Source organism: Malaya genurostris, chromosome 3, assembly GCF_030247185.1.
Source record: "Malaya genurostris strain Urasoe2022 chromosome 3, Malgen_1.1, whole genome shotgun sequence".
In the NCBI taxonomy this organism is placed as follows: domain Eukaryota; kingdom Metazoa; phylum Arthropoda; class Insecta; order Diptera; family Culicidae; genus Malaya; species Malaya genurostris.
In genome coordinates this window covers 63727443-63745855 of record NC_080572.1, presented here as the reverse complement: position 1 = coordinate 63745855, position 18413 = coordinate 63727443, and the positions used below count along the sequence as shown (strand labels likewise).

Here is an 18413-nt window from a genome sequence, read left to right as displayed (position 1 = left end):
TAATAATAATAATAATAATAATAATAATAATAATAATAATAATAATAATAATAATAATAATAATAATAATAATAATAATAATAATAATAATAATAATAATAATAATAATAATAATAATAATAATAATAATAATAATAATAATAATAATAATAATAATAATAATAATAATAATAATAATAATAATAATAATAATAATAATAATAATAATAATAATAATAATAATAATAATAATAATAATAATAATAATAATAATAATAATAATAATAATAATAATAATAATAATAATAATAATAATAATAATAATAATAATAATAATAATAATAATAATAATAATAATAATAATAATAATAATAATAATAATAATAATAATAATAATAATAATAATAATAATAATAATAATAATAATAATAATAATAATAATAATAATAATAATAATAATAATAATAATAATAATAATAATAATAATAATAATAATAATAATAATAATAATAATAATAATAATAATAATAATAATAATAATAATAATAATAATAATAATAATAATAATAATAATAATAATAATAATAATAATAATAATAATAATAATAATAATAATAATAATAATAATAATAATAATAATAATAATAATAATAATAATAATAATAATAATAATAATAATAATAATAATAATAATAATAATAATAATAATAATAATAATAATAATAATAATAATAATAATAATAATAATAATAATAATAATAATAATAATAATAATAATAATAATAATAATAATAATAATAATAATAATAATAATAATAATAATAATAATAATAATAATAATAATAATAATAATAATAATAATAATAATAATAATAATAATAATAATAATAATAATAATAATAATAATAATAATAATAATAATAATAATAATAATAATAATAATAATAATAATAATAATAATAATAATAATAATAATAATAATAATAATAATAATAATAATAATAATAATAATAATAATAATAATAATAATAATAATAATAATAATAATAATAATAATAATAATAATAATAATAATAATAATAATAATAATAATAATAATAATAATAATAATAATAATAATAATAATAATAATAATAATAATAATAATAATAATAATAATAATAATAATAATAATAATAATAATAATAATAATAATAATAATAATAATAATAATAATAATAATAATAATAATAATAATAATAATAATAATAATAATAATAATAATAATAATAATAATAATAATAATAATAATAATAATAATAATAATAATAATAATAATAATAATAATAATAATAATAATAATAATAATAATAATAATAATAATAATAATAATAATAATAATAATAATAATAATAATAATAATAATAATAATAATAATAATAATAATAATAATAATAATAATAATAATAATAATAATAATAATAATAATAATAATAATAATAATAATAATAATAATAATAATAATAATAATAATAATAATAATAATAATAATAATAATAATAATAATAATAATAATAATAATAATAATAATAATAATAATAATAATAATAATAATAATAATAATAATAATAATAATAATAATAATAATAATAATAATAATAATAATAATAATAATAATAATAATAATAATAATAATAATAATAATAATAATAATAATAATAATAATAATAATAATAATAATAATAATAATAATAATAATAATAATAATATAATAATAATAATAATAATAATAATAATAATAATAATAATAATAATAATAATAATAATAATAATAATAATAATAATAATAATAATAATAATAATAATAATAATAATAATAATAATAATAATAATAATAATAATAATAATAATAATAATAATAATAATAATAATAATAATAATAATAATAATAATAATAATAATAATAATAATAATAATAATAATAATAATAATAATAATAATAATAATAATAATAATAATAATAATAATAATAATAATAATAATAATAATAATAATAATAATAATAATAATAATAATAATAATAATAATAATAATAATAATAATAATAATAATAATAATAATAATAATAATAATAATAATAATAATAATAATAATAATAATAATAATAATAATAATAATAATAATAATAATAATAATAATAATAATAATAATAATAATAATAATAATAATAATAATAATAATAATAATAATAATAATAATAATAATAATAATAATAATAATAATAATAATAATAATAATAATAATAATAATAATAATAATAATAATAATATAATAATAATAATAATAATAATAATAATAATAATAATAATAATAATAATAATAATAATAATAATAATAATAATAATAATAATAATAATAATAATAATAATAATAATAATAATAATAATAATAATAATAATAATAATAATAATAATAATAATAATAATAATAATAATAATAATAATAATAATAATAATAATAATAATAATAATAATAATAATAATAATAATAATAATAATAATAATAATAATAATAATAATAATAATAATAATAATAATAATAATAATAATAATAATAATAATAATAATAATAATAATAATAATAATAATAATAATAATAATAATAATAATAATAATAATAATAATAATAATAATAATAATAATAATAATAATAATAATAATAATAATAATAATAATAATAATAATAATAATAATAATAATAATAATAATAATAATAATAATAATAATAATAATAATAATAATAATAATAATAATAATAATAATAATAATAATAATAATAATAATAATAATAATAATAATAATAATAATAATAATAATAATAATAATAATAATAATAATAATAATAATAATAATAATAATAATAATAATAATAATAATAATAATAATAATAATAATAATAATAATAATAATAATAATAATAATAATAATAATAATAATAATAATAATAATAATAATAATAATAATAATAATAATAATAATAATAATAATAATAATAATAATAATAATAATAATAATAATAATAATAATAATAATAATAATAATAATAATAATAATAATAATAATAATAATAATAATAATAATAATAATAATAATAATAATAATAATAATAATAATAATAATAATAATAATAATAATAATAATAATAATAATAATAATAATAATAATAATAATAATAATAATAATAATAATAATAATAATAATAATAATAATAATATAATAATAATAATAATAATAATAATAATAATAATAATAATAATAATAATAATAATAATAATAATAATAATAATAATAATAATAATAATAATAATAATAATAATAATAATAATAATAATAATAATAATAATAATAATAATAATAATAATAATAATAATAATAATAATAATAATAATAATAATAATAATAATAATAATAATAATAATAATAATAATAATAATAATAATAATAATAATAATAATAATAATAATAATAATAATAATAATAATAATAATAATAATAATAATAATAATAATAATAATAATAATAATAATAATAATAATAATAATAATAATAATAATAATAATAATAATAATAATAATAATAATAATAATAATAATAATAATAATAATAATAATAATAATAATAATAATAATAATAATAATAATAATAATAATAATAATAATAATAATAATAATAATAATAATAATAATAATAATAATAATAATAATAATAATAATAATAATAATAATAATAATAATAATAATAATAATAATAATAATAATAATAATAATAATAATAATAATAATAATAATAATAATAATAATAATAATAATAATAATAATAATAATAATAATAATAATAATAATAATAATAATAATAATAATAATAATAATAATAATAATAATAATAATAATAATAATAATAATAATAATAATAATAATAATAATAATAATAATAATAATAATAATAATAATAATAATAATAATAATAATAATATTAATAATATTAATAATATTAATAATATTAATAATAATAATAATAATAATAATAATAATAATAATAATAATAATAATAATAATAATAATAATAATAATAATAATAATAATAATAATAATAATAATAATAATAATAATAATAATAATAATAATAATAATAATAATAATAATAATAATAATAATAATATAATAATAATAATAATAATAATAATAATAATAATAATAATAATAATAATAATAATAATAATAATAATAATAATAATAATAATAATAATAATAATAATAATAATAATAATAATAATAATAATAATAATAATAATAATAATAATAATAATAATAATAATAATAATAATAATAATAATAATAATAATAATAATAATAATAATAATAATAATAATAATAATAATAATAATAATAATAATAATAATAATAATAATAATAATAATAATAATAATAATAATAATAATAATAATAATAATAATAATAATAATAATAATAATAATAATAATAATAATAATAATAATAATAATAATAATAATAATAATAATAATAATAATAATAATAATAATAATAATAATAATAATAATAATAATAATAATAATAATAATAATAATAATAATAATAATAATAATAATAATAATAATAATAATAATAATAATAATAATAATAATAATAATAATAATAATAATAATAATAATAATAATAATAATAATAATAATAATAATAATAATAATAATAATAATAATAATAATAATAATAATAATAATAATAATAATAATAATAATAATAATAATAATAATAATAATAATAATAATAATAATAATAATAATAATAATAATAATAATAATAATAATAATAATAATAATAATAATAATAATAATAATAATAATAATAATAATAATAATAATAATAATAATAATAATAATAATAATAATAATAATAATAATAATAATAATAATAATAATAATAATAATAATAATAATAATAATAATAATAATAATAATAATAATAATAATAATAATAATAATAATAATAATAATAATAATAATAATAATAATAATAATAATAATAATAATAATAATAATAATAATAATAATAATAATAATAATAATAATAATAATAATAATAATAATAATAATAATAATAATAATAATAATAATAATAATAATAATAATAATAATAATAATAATAATAATAATAATAATAATAATAATAATAATAATAATAATAATAATAATAATAATAATAATAATAATAATAATAATAATAATAATAATAATAATAATAATAATAATAATAATAATAATAATAATAATAATAATAATAATAATAATAATAATAATAATAATAATAATAATAATAATAATAATAATAATAATAATAATAATAATAATAATAATAATAATAATAATAATAATAATAATAATAATAATAATAATAATAATAATAATAATAATAATAATAATAATAATAATAATAATAATAATAATAATAATAATAATAATAATAATAATAATAATAATAATAATAATAATAATAATAATAATAATAATAATAATAATAATAATAATAATAATAATAATAATAATAATAATAATAATAATAATAATAATAATAATAATAATAATAATAATAATAATAATAATAATAATAATAATAATAATAATAATAATAATAATAATAATAATAATAATAATAATAATAATAATAATAATAATAATAATAATAATAATAATAATAATAATAATAATAATAATAATAATAATAATAATAATAATAATAATAATAATAATAATAATAATAATAATAATAATAATAATAATAATAATAATAATAATAATAATAATAATAATAATAATAATAATAATAATAATAATAATAATAATAATAATAATAATAATAATAATAATAATAATAATAATAATAATAATAATAATAATAATAATAATAATAATAATAATAATAATAATAATAATAATAATAATAATAATAATAATAATAATAATAATAATAATAATAATAATAATAATAATAATAATAATAATAATAATAATAATAATAATAATAATAATAATAATAATAATAATAATAATAATAATAATAATAATAATAATAATAATAATAATAATAATAATAATAATAATAATAATAATAATAATAATAATAATAATAATAATAATAATAATAATAATAATAATAATAATAATAATAATAATAATAATAATAATAATAATAATAATAATAATAATAATAATAATAATAATAATAATAATAATAATAATAATAATAATAATAATAATAATAATAATAATAATAATAATAATAATAATAATAATAATAATAATAATAATAATAATAATAATAATAATAATAATAATAATAATAATAATAATAATAATAATAATAATAATAATAATAATAATAATAATAATAATAATAATAATAATAATAATAATAATAATAATAATAATAATAATAATAATAATAATAATAATAATAATAATAATAATAATAATAATAATAATAATAATAATAATAATAATAATAATAATAATAATAATAATAATAATAATAATAATAATAATAATAATAATAATAATAATAATAATAATAATAATAATAATAATAATAATAATAATAATAATAATAATAATAATAATAATAATAATAATAATAATAATAATAATAATAATAATAATAATAATAATAATAATAATAATAATAATAATAATAATAATAATAATAATAATAATAATAATAATAATAATAATAATAATAATAATAATAATAATAATAATAATAATAATAATAATAATAATAATAATAATAATAATAATAATAATAATAATAATAATAATAATAATAATAATAATAATAATAATAATAATAATAATAATAATAATAATAATAATAATAATAATAATAATAATAATAATAATAATAATAATAATAATAATAATAATAATAATAATAATAATAATAATAATAATAATAATAATAATAATAATAATAATAATAATAATAATAATAATAATAATAATAATAATAATAATAATAATAATAATAATAATAATAATAATAATAATAATAATAATAATAATAATAATAATAATAATAATAATAATAATAATAATAATAATAATATAATAATAATAATAATAATAATAATAATAATAATAATAATAATAATAATAATAATAATAATAATAATAATAATAATAATAATAATAATAATAATAATAATAATAATAATAATAATAATAATAATAATAATAATAATAATAATAATAATAATAATAATAATAATAATAATAATAATAATAATAATAATAATAATAATAATAATAATAATAATAATAATAATAATAATAATAATAATAATAATAATAATAATAATAATAATAATAATAATAATAATAATAATAATAATAATAATAATAATAATAATAATAATAATAATAATAATAATAATAATAATAATAATAATAATAATAATAATAATAATAATAATAATAATAATAATAATAATAATAATAATAATAATAATAATAATAATAATAATAATAATAATAATAATAATAATAATAATAATAATAATAATAATAATAATAATAATAATAATAATAATAATAATAATAATAATAATAATAATAATAATAATAATAATAATAATAATAATAATAATAATAATAATAATAATAATAATAATAATAATAATAATAATAATAATAATAATAATAATAATAATAATAATAATAATAATAATAATAATAATAATAATAATAATAATAATAATAATAATAATAATAATAATAATAATAATAATAATAATAATAATAATAATAATAATAATAATAATAATAATAATAATAATAATAATAATAATAATAGTAATAATAATAATAATAATAATAATAATAATAATAATAATAATAATAATAATAATAATAATAATAATAATAATAATAATAATAATAATAATAATAATAATAATAATAATAATAATAATAATAATAATAATAATAATAATAATAATAATAATAATAATAATAATAATAATAATAATAATAATAATAATAATAATAATAATAATAATAATCATAATAATAATAATAATAATAATAATAATAATCATAATAATAATAATAATAATAATAATAATAATAATAATAATAATAATAATAATAATAATAATAATAATAATAATAATAATAATAATAATAATAATAATAATAATAATAATAATAATAATAATAATAATAATAATAATAATAATAATAATAATAATAATAATAATAATAATAATAATAATAATAATAATAATAATAATAATAATAATAATAATAATAATAATAATAATAATAATAATAATAATAATAATAATAATAATAATAATAATAATAATAATAATAATAATAATAATAATAATAATAATAATAATAATAATAATAATAATAATAATAATAATAATAATAATAATAATAATAATAATAATAATAATAATAATAATAATAATAATAATAATAATAATAATAATAATAATAATAATAATAATAATAATAATAATAATAATAATAATAATAATAATAATAATAATAATAATAATAATAATAATAATAATAATAATAATAATAATAATAATAATAATAATAATAATAATAATAATAATAATAATAATAATAATAATAATAATAATAATAATAATAATAATAATAATAATAATAATAATAATAATAATAATAATAATAATAATAATAATAATAATAATAATAATAATAATAATAATAATAATAATAATAATAATAATAATAATAATAATAATAATAATAATAATAATAATAATAATAATAATAATAATAATAATAATAATAATAATAATAATAATAATAATAATAATAATAATAATAATAATAATAATAATAATAATAATAATAATAATAATAATAATAATAATAATAATAATAATAATAATAATAATAATAATAATAATAATAATAATAATAATAATAATAATAATAATAATAATAATAATAATAATAATAATAATAATAATAATAATAATAATAATAATAATAATACTAGTATCTATTATTGTTATTATTATTATTATTATTGTTATGAAAATAATACTAATAATAATGGACAAATAGTCAAATTTCATGGAGCAGCGTGTTTTCAAGCTAATCAACAAGATGGAAAATTATTGGAATATATCAAGAACTTTAACTCCGCTACTCATAATATTATCACAGACTAACAGACATGACAGTATGAGTGAATTCTTATAAAAATAATTTTGCGTGATGCACTAGTTCCACCTATATTGTACTGCGCGAACTATTTACTATCTGTACACCCCTTGTGTTATGTACAAGTTTTTTACTAGTTGGTTTCCCCTCGTTTGTCAACACCGATCAGCTGCTTGCAGGGATGCCTGATTTCATCAAAATATTTGAAAATGAATCGTCACAATAAATTATTGAATTACGTTGATAATATATTTAACTTTTTCGCGATGTTGGAAGGTTTATTTGACTCAACGTTGTTCATCTAGACTATTTTTTTTTGTGTTGGTAGTTTTCACCCGAAATTAAGTGGCGGCAGACCAGAAGCAAGTGAATATTGTAACAAAACGGGTTCGATATTGTATTGCGTTGGAGGATGAGAAGTAGGCACAATTATGTATATAGTTTTGGCAATATGTATTAAATCTGTATCCTGCATGAAATTCACATGGACGTATACAAATCAATACATTACAGGTAATTCTGTATGAATGGCAACTCTGTTGGTAAATGGAAAAAATAAACACAGTCTAGATGACAGACAGGATGTTTTTGATAGGGTAACGTGGCGACATCATGACACGTGTGAGTACTGTCCCAAATAAAGGAATATTCGAAATGACCGTTTAAATGATCGAAGAATCTAATTTGAGTGTCCTGTCTGTTAGTCTGTGATATTATTACTAGCACTTCACAATTAGTATTGCAAAATCTGGCATGAATTCAAAATATAGGCAAACCAACCGCTCATTCCAAACACTTTTTAAACAAATGTGGAATTTTGCGGGGTTTAGAAATTCGTTTCTTTCGCAACATTTAAATCTGTGTTTTTAAGGAGAAATAAATTACAGATTAATCTGTATATGTGGCAACCCTGTTTCGCACAGCATATTTCGAAATGACACCCATACTAGTATAAAGATGTGTTCTACATCAATACTTTCATTTTCGCATTGCGAGAGCCTCGCCGTCGGAATTAAATGTGTTGGTGACGGCGCAAACTTTCACGGCTTCTATCGTCCGAAATTTGACTTAGGGACGCAGTTCATTTCTTCAATTTGACCGGTTGTGCAGTGCACCTCCATGAGGACGAGACGCCACTGATTCAACTGTTGAAATAATTTAATAATTTAATCACCTTCATGTCAAAATTGAGGTGATAGCAATTTAGCTATCACTTTTAGTAGTGATTTGATTTTTTGAGAAGTGGCTTTATAAATTATTGTCCGTTAGGTGAATTTTAAGCTACTGACATAAACATAACCTACCAAAATTGGTCGAAGAGGTTAATTTTTTAATAAAATTCGTACTGATTTTGTGTCAAAACTAAATACCAAAATGAAAAGTAACTTATGTCGTTTTCGTTTTTAAATTGCACTACACTGGTGTAGCGAAAGCTGCACTGAAACCGTTCGTTTTTACCAATTGCACTACACCAGTGCTACACTTTTTCTGCACCGATACCACTGGTGTAGCACTCATCAGAAGTTTGGTGTAGCCCTGCGCAATGGAATCGTTTATTGTAGTCAATGGTTACTGTTTATGTTTTCGTCATTTTTGTTCGTTTATTCATGCCTCAGTGTAGCACTGCACCGGTGTAGTGCAAATTAAAAACGAAAACGCCATTAGTTTATATAGTTTAAAGAATTCATAGAATGAACAGTAGTATTTATCAATTAAATCAATTCATTTATGTTGTAATTATTATTTGAAGGGATATCGTTGGGGTATTCGTAGAGTCAAAGATAAATTGCTTTCTGGAAAAGTAAGAGACATATCAGTCTCGTTCAACTGAACGAGTAAAAAAGATTAAACTGCGTTCTTAATTTTCTCCTTGTGAGTTGAACTAAATATGGCAATATTTTTGGACAATTAGTTGCTGCTAATCATAGTGGATATTCGTAGTACCGGTGGGTAAAATTTCCAAAATGGAACTAGCATTTGAAAGCTCTGTGAAATGCCATAATCGTAAAGTGAATGAAAACTATACACAAAATTATTCAACGGATCTTTCTCATCCGAGAGGAATGCTATGCGTTGTGAAACATCAAGAAGATCTAACAATTCGTGTCATTTCAAAGCTAGCAAATTTATCCCAAAGAACTGACTGTGACATTGATTTTCATTGAAAAATAAAAATCGGTACTAACGGGTGGCAACTAAAATTTTGAAATTTTTTCGAGGCCTGCATGCTCAACAACAAGCGAGCTCAGAAAGAACTAAGCAGCTCTCCTTCTGCTAGTATTTTCTGTTTTGTTCATGCTTGCTCAGTTTTGCTCAAAATGCCGTCGAACCAAGAAGTATTTCACGAGCGCATTGTACAGTTCTACGAACTGCACAGAAATCTCGGCAAATAGTATACGGTACAACATTTTAAAAGCAAAAATGTTGCGACTTCGACAGTTTTCAATATCCTAAGATGCCCAACAACTGCTCGTAAGGAAGGTAGTGGAAGACCAGCTAAAATTATGGACGCAAAACGACTTCGTTCTCTTTCTCGTGCCTTCAACAACAAGGATTCACTGAGTCAAAGGGATGCCGCAAAAAAGTTCAACTGTTTTCACCAGTACATCTGCAAAACGTTGAAAAGAGTCAGAATAGAGTGCCGAAAGAGGACACGAGCCCCGGAATATACTGACGCACAGATTTCAACGCTGAAGTTCCAATGCCGCTGGTTGATTAAAAATTTTTCCGGAAAAAGGTTTGTTTTGGATGACGAAAGTTACTTCCCTCTTTCGAAGACGCAGATTCCCGCAAATGATCGATACTGCTGATGGACAATACGTGTTTTGGCCGGATAAAGCGTCATCGCATTGCGCCAAAAAACACAATCCCGACAAATGGGATCGAATACCCATTCGATCCCATTTGTACCCAAAAACCAAATGGGATCGAATACCCATTCGATCCTATTTGTACCCAAAAACCACAACCCGATAAATCTACCTCAGTGTCGTCTAATCGAAGATTTCTTCGGGGTTTTGAGCTCCTTGGTGTACAAAAATAACTGGAGAGCCACGAATTGCTAACAGTTGATTGTGGTAGAATCAAGAGATGCATTCGCAAAGTTGACATGAGCTTGAGAAAGAAATTCCAAAATTTTAGTTGCCACCCGTTAAATTAAACCAACAAGTGAATTTTTTATTTGTTTGTACGCAGTTTGCCATACTCGCGAGGCAATTTTTTTCAACATTACTCTTCAATCCATACAAATCATCATTGATAAACATGACTCGAATTAATCAAAAGGATTGAAAACTATAGGAATAAAAATTTAGATTTTAAAATATTATATGGGTATACGAAACTTTCATATGTTACTCTTCCTAATATCAACGGTATACGCCACATTCATATTTTACTCCTGAAAAATTGACGTTTCTTGACAGGTGATAAATGGAGTGAAGTTGGCTCAATCACCGGTTATGGTGATAGTAAAAGTGATCACCTTCGGTGATTCCAAACATTCTGGTGATCACCTCTTTATCACCAGGAGGTGATAGTCACTATCACCTTACATGATTCCACCCCAGGTATTTTGCAGAGATTTTTTTCTTTTTTCTATTTTTTATTGACAAAGTTTCATAGTAGTACAGTATATATAATAGAAAAAAGTTTGTCCACTTTATCATTGATCATTCATAAATAATCTACCTTTGACTTCTTTGGATTCCAAATGGTAAAGAAAGTATTGTGGTTGAATAATGAATATTCAATTGCTATGTGAAATGTTTTATTTTTCCATAATGATGTTGGATGCATTCACGTGAAAGTTTCCGGTGCAATTTGTAAAAAGTAGATATATATATATGCGTTTGGTTTTTTTTTTCTACAGAGTTTACTTGATGTAAACATACACAAATATTCTTGTAATGCAGACGATCGATTGTTATTCATCACACAACGATTTTGGTGTTTATGCAATTTATTGAAGAACATCAACATGCGAACTAAGAGTTTAGTCACTTTGTGCTCAAGTTTTGCTTGTATCAAATTAACATACAAACGAACCTGAAACTATGCGAAATTATCAAATAAACCGACTCTTACAATCATCCTTACAGATTCAAATTCTAATGAAAAGTACGCAAAGTAAACAGTTTGTGAATCAGAATCTTTTTTACGTGAATATGCTTCCAAGATTGGACTTATACCATCTTTTTTGAAAATCTTTCGATAAAGTATTGGGAGTACAAATTAATTCGATCCGTTTTTTTTTTGAGGTCGAAAATTCATAAAAATGTCTCGTCTTTTGAGGTGATCCTAGTTTGAAACCAATTTTCGATTACTACGAAAAAAGTAAATAGATGACCTGCCAGATCGGGCTGCATTCGTCGGAACAACCAGTATTCAGTGAGAGCAATGTCAGAAGAACGCGGCGGGTGCGACAAAATGTCCCACTTGAGCGTTTCCAAATATTTTTGACGATTTTAGCGACATGATGCCGAGCGTTGTCATGCAGGAGAATAACTTCTCGTAATGTACGGCTCAAACACATCAATTACAGCTTATACCGATCGTCAGTTATAGTATCGCATGGTTGTAGCAGTTCATAGTACACAATGATCTCATGACCTTCGAACCATGAATATTCGGCTTTGTTTTTGATGTTGAGGTCGGAAGCGGCGGCCTCTTGCATACAAACCTGTAACCGCCTCGTTTGCCCGGTTTACTCAAAGCTAGATTTCTTTGCTTTAGTTAGGTCCGAACTAGCGGGAGCGAGGTCGGATAGCACACGAATCAAATCGATGTGGCGAAGTCGCATTAGATATTTTTCACCTAATAAACGGAAAATACCACATACATTTGCTTGGTAGATACACCTATGCAATTTCTTTGATGCTTAGTGACTAATAGTCAACAAGTTTCCTTGGGAACTCCGTCCTGAGGTTCATGAATCAATCTTTACTCCAGAGTACAAGAATCAATCTTTATTCATTGTACAATTGTAGGTAAAAAAAACGGGCGTTAAAGTATTATCATTCATTTGTGTTTATTTTAAATCAATTCCGATTATAATATTAAGACAATTGCAGGAATCGGCGAAATGAACCTTTCGGCGAAATGACTTTCGGCAAAACGGCTTTCGGCGAAATGACCCTGATCCGAATTTGACACTTGGGATGGAAATGTGTTTCACCCGGCAACCAGTCAATCATTGGGTCGTGCGTCTGTATCGTATCCGTATTTTGTCATCCTACCAACTGCATCAGTGTTTTTAATGTCTTCGTTAGTGGAACTTCGGAGAATTTCATATTGCATCCGCTTTGGTCTTGGCCCTGCTTTCCTGTATAGTTTTTTATGTGTGAAGCGGTACATACGATTATTACATTAATTATCTACAAATGATATCGAAATCTTCCCTAATTATTTCTATCTTTGTCGATGTTACGCATGATCTTCAATTTTGGAGCTGGAACAAAATGTTTTTTTTTGTATCCGCATAGTAATGAAGGACGATTGGTGAGTTAGTGGAGCAGTAGTATGGGACCGAGTGAAAGTAACGAATGTCGGAGAAAGATTCTACAACGTGGTCCGAAAGAGAGAGAGAGAGAGAGAGAGAGAGAGAGAGCTACATTTAACATGCAACCAAACTACTAGATGTGCAGATTTTGTTGTCCTAACTGTTCCTCTTTCAGAACCAAAGGACACGAGAAACAGCAATATTGAGTTAGTACATATTGCAATTTATGCATACATTCATACCACCATGGGAGGGATAGGAAGATAAGATTTGTTTAGTATATTTCATTTCTTCCACAGATCCTCGGGCAGTATCCATTCTGTCATAATCATTGTAATGTGCGAAGGAATATGAGCAGTTTTCTGGTCCTTTGAGAGATACATTAAGTACTCAATTAATCGTAGTGTCGTACTGAGACTGATGAAGTTAGAGTAAATAAGGTGACTAATCCACCTAACAGAGAAATGATACCTTTTTTATCAATCCGCATGTGTTTTTGCATGAATATTCTTCGGTGTTTTAGTTCTCATGACATTATTTTATTGACCGTCGTTTTAAGCGGCAATTTGAGATTTTAATCACTCATTACTCTGTAATGTCGAAACTGCAAATCGGATCGAATTTGAATCTAAACGTGTGACAATCGGTTGAACATTCCATGAGATGTCGAAGTAAGTTCCACTTTAGAGTTTACGTTAATTTAAGGTACTTCCAGAGCCGGTATTCAGGAACCAGCATAAGCCAAACCAATTCGTATGACGAATAAATTGCAATAGTTTTGAGTCCAACTTTAAACCTTTCCGAGATTTTCATCTTCTATATCGGTTTGAATTTTAAAAATTCATCATCCTGTAATTCCAGAATCGGAAGTCAGAATTTGATAAAATTAATTAATTTTGTATGGGACTATGAGTTTATTTTAATTTGAATTTTTGTTTCTGAAATTCGATTTGGCTTTTATGAGAAAACGATCGAGCTTTGAGAAACGGTTCGCTACTGGAACCGGAATTCGAGATCAATTCACCTGAGTAGCTGTATAGTTTACATTTGTTTCAAAATGTATGAAAACCAGTGTACACATCTTTGAGAAATCGTAGTGTGAATTAAATTGTTGAGTACTATTGGGACTGTCCAAATCTGCCAACCCGATAAACCTGATTAATTTATGTGAAATAGATATTTTTATACTAATCACTTTCTATATGAAAAAGGCAATAAGTGTAATTTTATAGAAAAGCATCGTTATCATGATTTTGTAATAACACTAACAAGTAGGTACAAATTGAATTAAAGATTTAGAAATTTACATATTTTCCACCTGAAAAATATAAATTTAAATGTGTCAACCCTGCACGCTATTCGAAATTGAACAAAGCACGCTGCGAGCGGAGCAAAGCCGCACTTACCGTCGCGTGCTAGTTTTGCATCGTCGTTGTGTATGACGACTTGAATGTTTTGACACTCATCGTCCTATAACTTCGGAACCGGAATTCGGATCATAATGAAATTGCACTGTACATTTAAAGACAATGAGAGTTTTAATTTTAATAATGATCCGTGAAAATCGGCTTAACTGTTGCTGAGAAATCGAAGTGATTTCCGTTGTTGGATATTTTCTTCACTATTATCGATGCTTTCAGAAGCGGAAACCAATTAGATTAATTTAGCAGTAAGCTTGATAAAAATGTGCACCTCGTTTCGCAATCGCTTGTGAAAAAATACTCATGAAATTGTAAATTTTCACTAATCGCACTGTACTAACGGAAGTTAGATCCATCCATTTCTGAGACTTTTTAAAGAATTTTGAAACTTTTCATTTGAGGGGCTGGGGTCCACTGGAGACAGTACCAGCCTAGATGCCGTGTGGTCCCGGGTTGGCGGTTCAATGCATAGGGCGCTGGTCTTACAAGCCAGTTGTCGTATGTTCGAGCCCTGACCTGGAAGGATTCTTAGTGTCAGTAGGATCCATAGTACTAGCCATGCAATGATTCTGTACACTAAGAATCGGCTGCGAAGTCTGTTGAAACAGAAAGGCCAAATCCCACAAAAGGAATGTAATGCCACGACTTTTTGCCGTGTGGAATCCGGCGGAAAAAAATGAACCAAGAATATATCCACTGGGTTCTTTTTCTTTTTCCTTTCAGTTATCAGATATTTTCAATGTTTCACTTCTGATTACTCTATTTTACTAAATTATGTCTTCATTCAACCTATCAATTTCCGTCTAGCTTCGGAGAAAAGTTTTATTTATAATGTTTTCTTCTTCCATGTTATTGATTGTCTTTCAGGATTGTAAATTGAATGATAAAAATCAACTATTGCGCAAATCCGTTGATATTACAAAGGTAATAACAGAGATAACATATATCGGTATATTCTTTCAGTCTTTCAGAAATTTTGTAACTGGTTCCAGTACCCTCTGGGATGGTTGGCCAAATTAGTTTATTCAAATTGATGCATTTTAGTAAATCTTGCACATTTCAGATTGTTCCAGAACTGTTCCCATATACATTTTTAGTTTTTTAGATAGAATACCCCAAATGGCAAAACCGACTTACCCCAAGGCGATCTGGAATAACACCGGTGTTGTTGAACCATATCAACACCGATTAAGGCAGAATGAAATTAGAGAATACCCGGATATTCTGACACCAAGATCGGTCAATTTATTCAGTAGTTACAAATTTTTGAAAAAAAAATCGATGAAAATCCCAACCCAAGCGTTTGAGTGTTAATATAGGATATTGTTGAAACGTTCACTCGGGAAGTCAGTGAGTTTAGTGGTGCATCCGAGCATCTTGAAACCGGAACACACTGAGTCGCGCGCGAATAATACCAATACTGAAATTTTTACTAACAAATATCCTTCTCCCGTGACACTTGTGGAGTGCGCAGTAGTATATACGGCCTCTAGTAACAACAAGTGTTGGACTAACATCCCTTCCCATTCCTTAGACGATCTACGTTCGGGTCTGGCCGGTACTGATCAATGAATTCTGGGATTACCAGAAGATGAACAGGATGATTTACCAGTCCCAGGTTGGATCATCTAGAAAGTAGGAGCAGCAACCAGGGGTGGTCGCTCAAGCTCAATTTTAAAACCTTTTATTTGCTTCTTAGTTTGTGAAAATCGGTTAAGAAATTTTCGAGAAAATTATATATATAATGACACTCGGCCCTCCGGTCCTCGGTTGTAAAGTCGGTTTTCACAGCGATTGCATAGCCTTTCTATATTAGAAAAGTAAAAATCACCCTACAGACTCTAAAAATCAGTGTATGTGTTATTTTTTTCAAGGAATTTATTGAGAAAGAAAACCTTCGGAGACCGCAAAACAATCTGACATTTGGTGAAAAAGTTATTAGTTTTTTAGTTCTTATGCGAACCAAAAGGAACACGAAAATTTTGGTGGAACTGAAGTCTGAATTTTGTCCCACCCTTTTGTACTATGTTCCCCTTAGAATGAAGCAAAAGTCGAAATTTAGTTTAAATTTTAGCGGATTTTCACTGACTTTAGTGCGTTTAGATATACGTGAACTTGTTTATCTGCCGATATTATAATTAAGCAAAAGGTAAAATTTCAGTCAATAAGGAATCGCAAAGAATGAGTGGTTTTAATGTAACTTTATGTAATTCTGAAGAATGTATTGTTATCCAATCTCGCAAGCTTAAAACGTT

At 18.5% G+C, this 18413-nt stretch overlaps 1 protein-coding gene across 2 annotated transcripts in view; it reads right to left on the bottom strand.

The window, feature by feature from the left end:
• Nucleotides 1-18413, bottom strand: part of LOC131434419 (LIM domain-binding protein 2) — a 58658-nt gene that overhangs the window by 36938 nt on the left and 3307 nt on the right. The window lies entirely within an intron of this gene.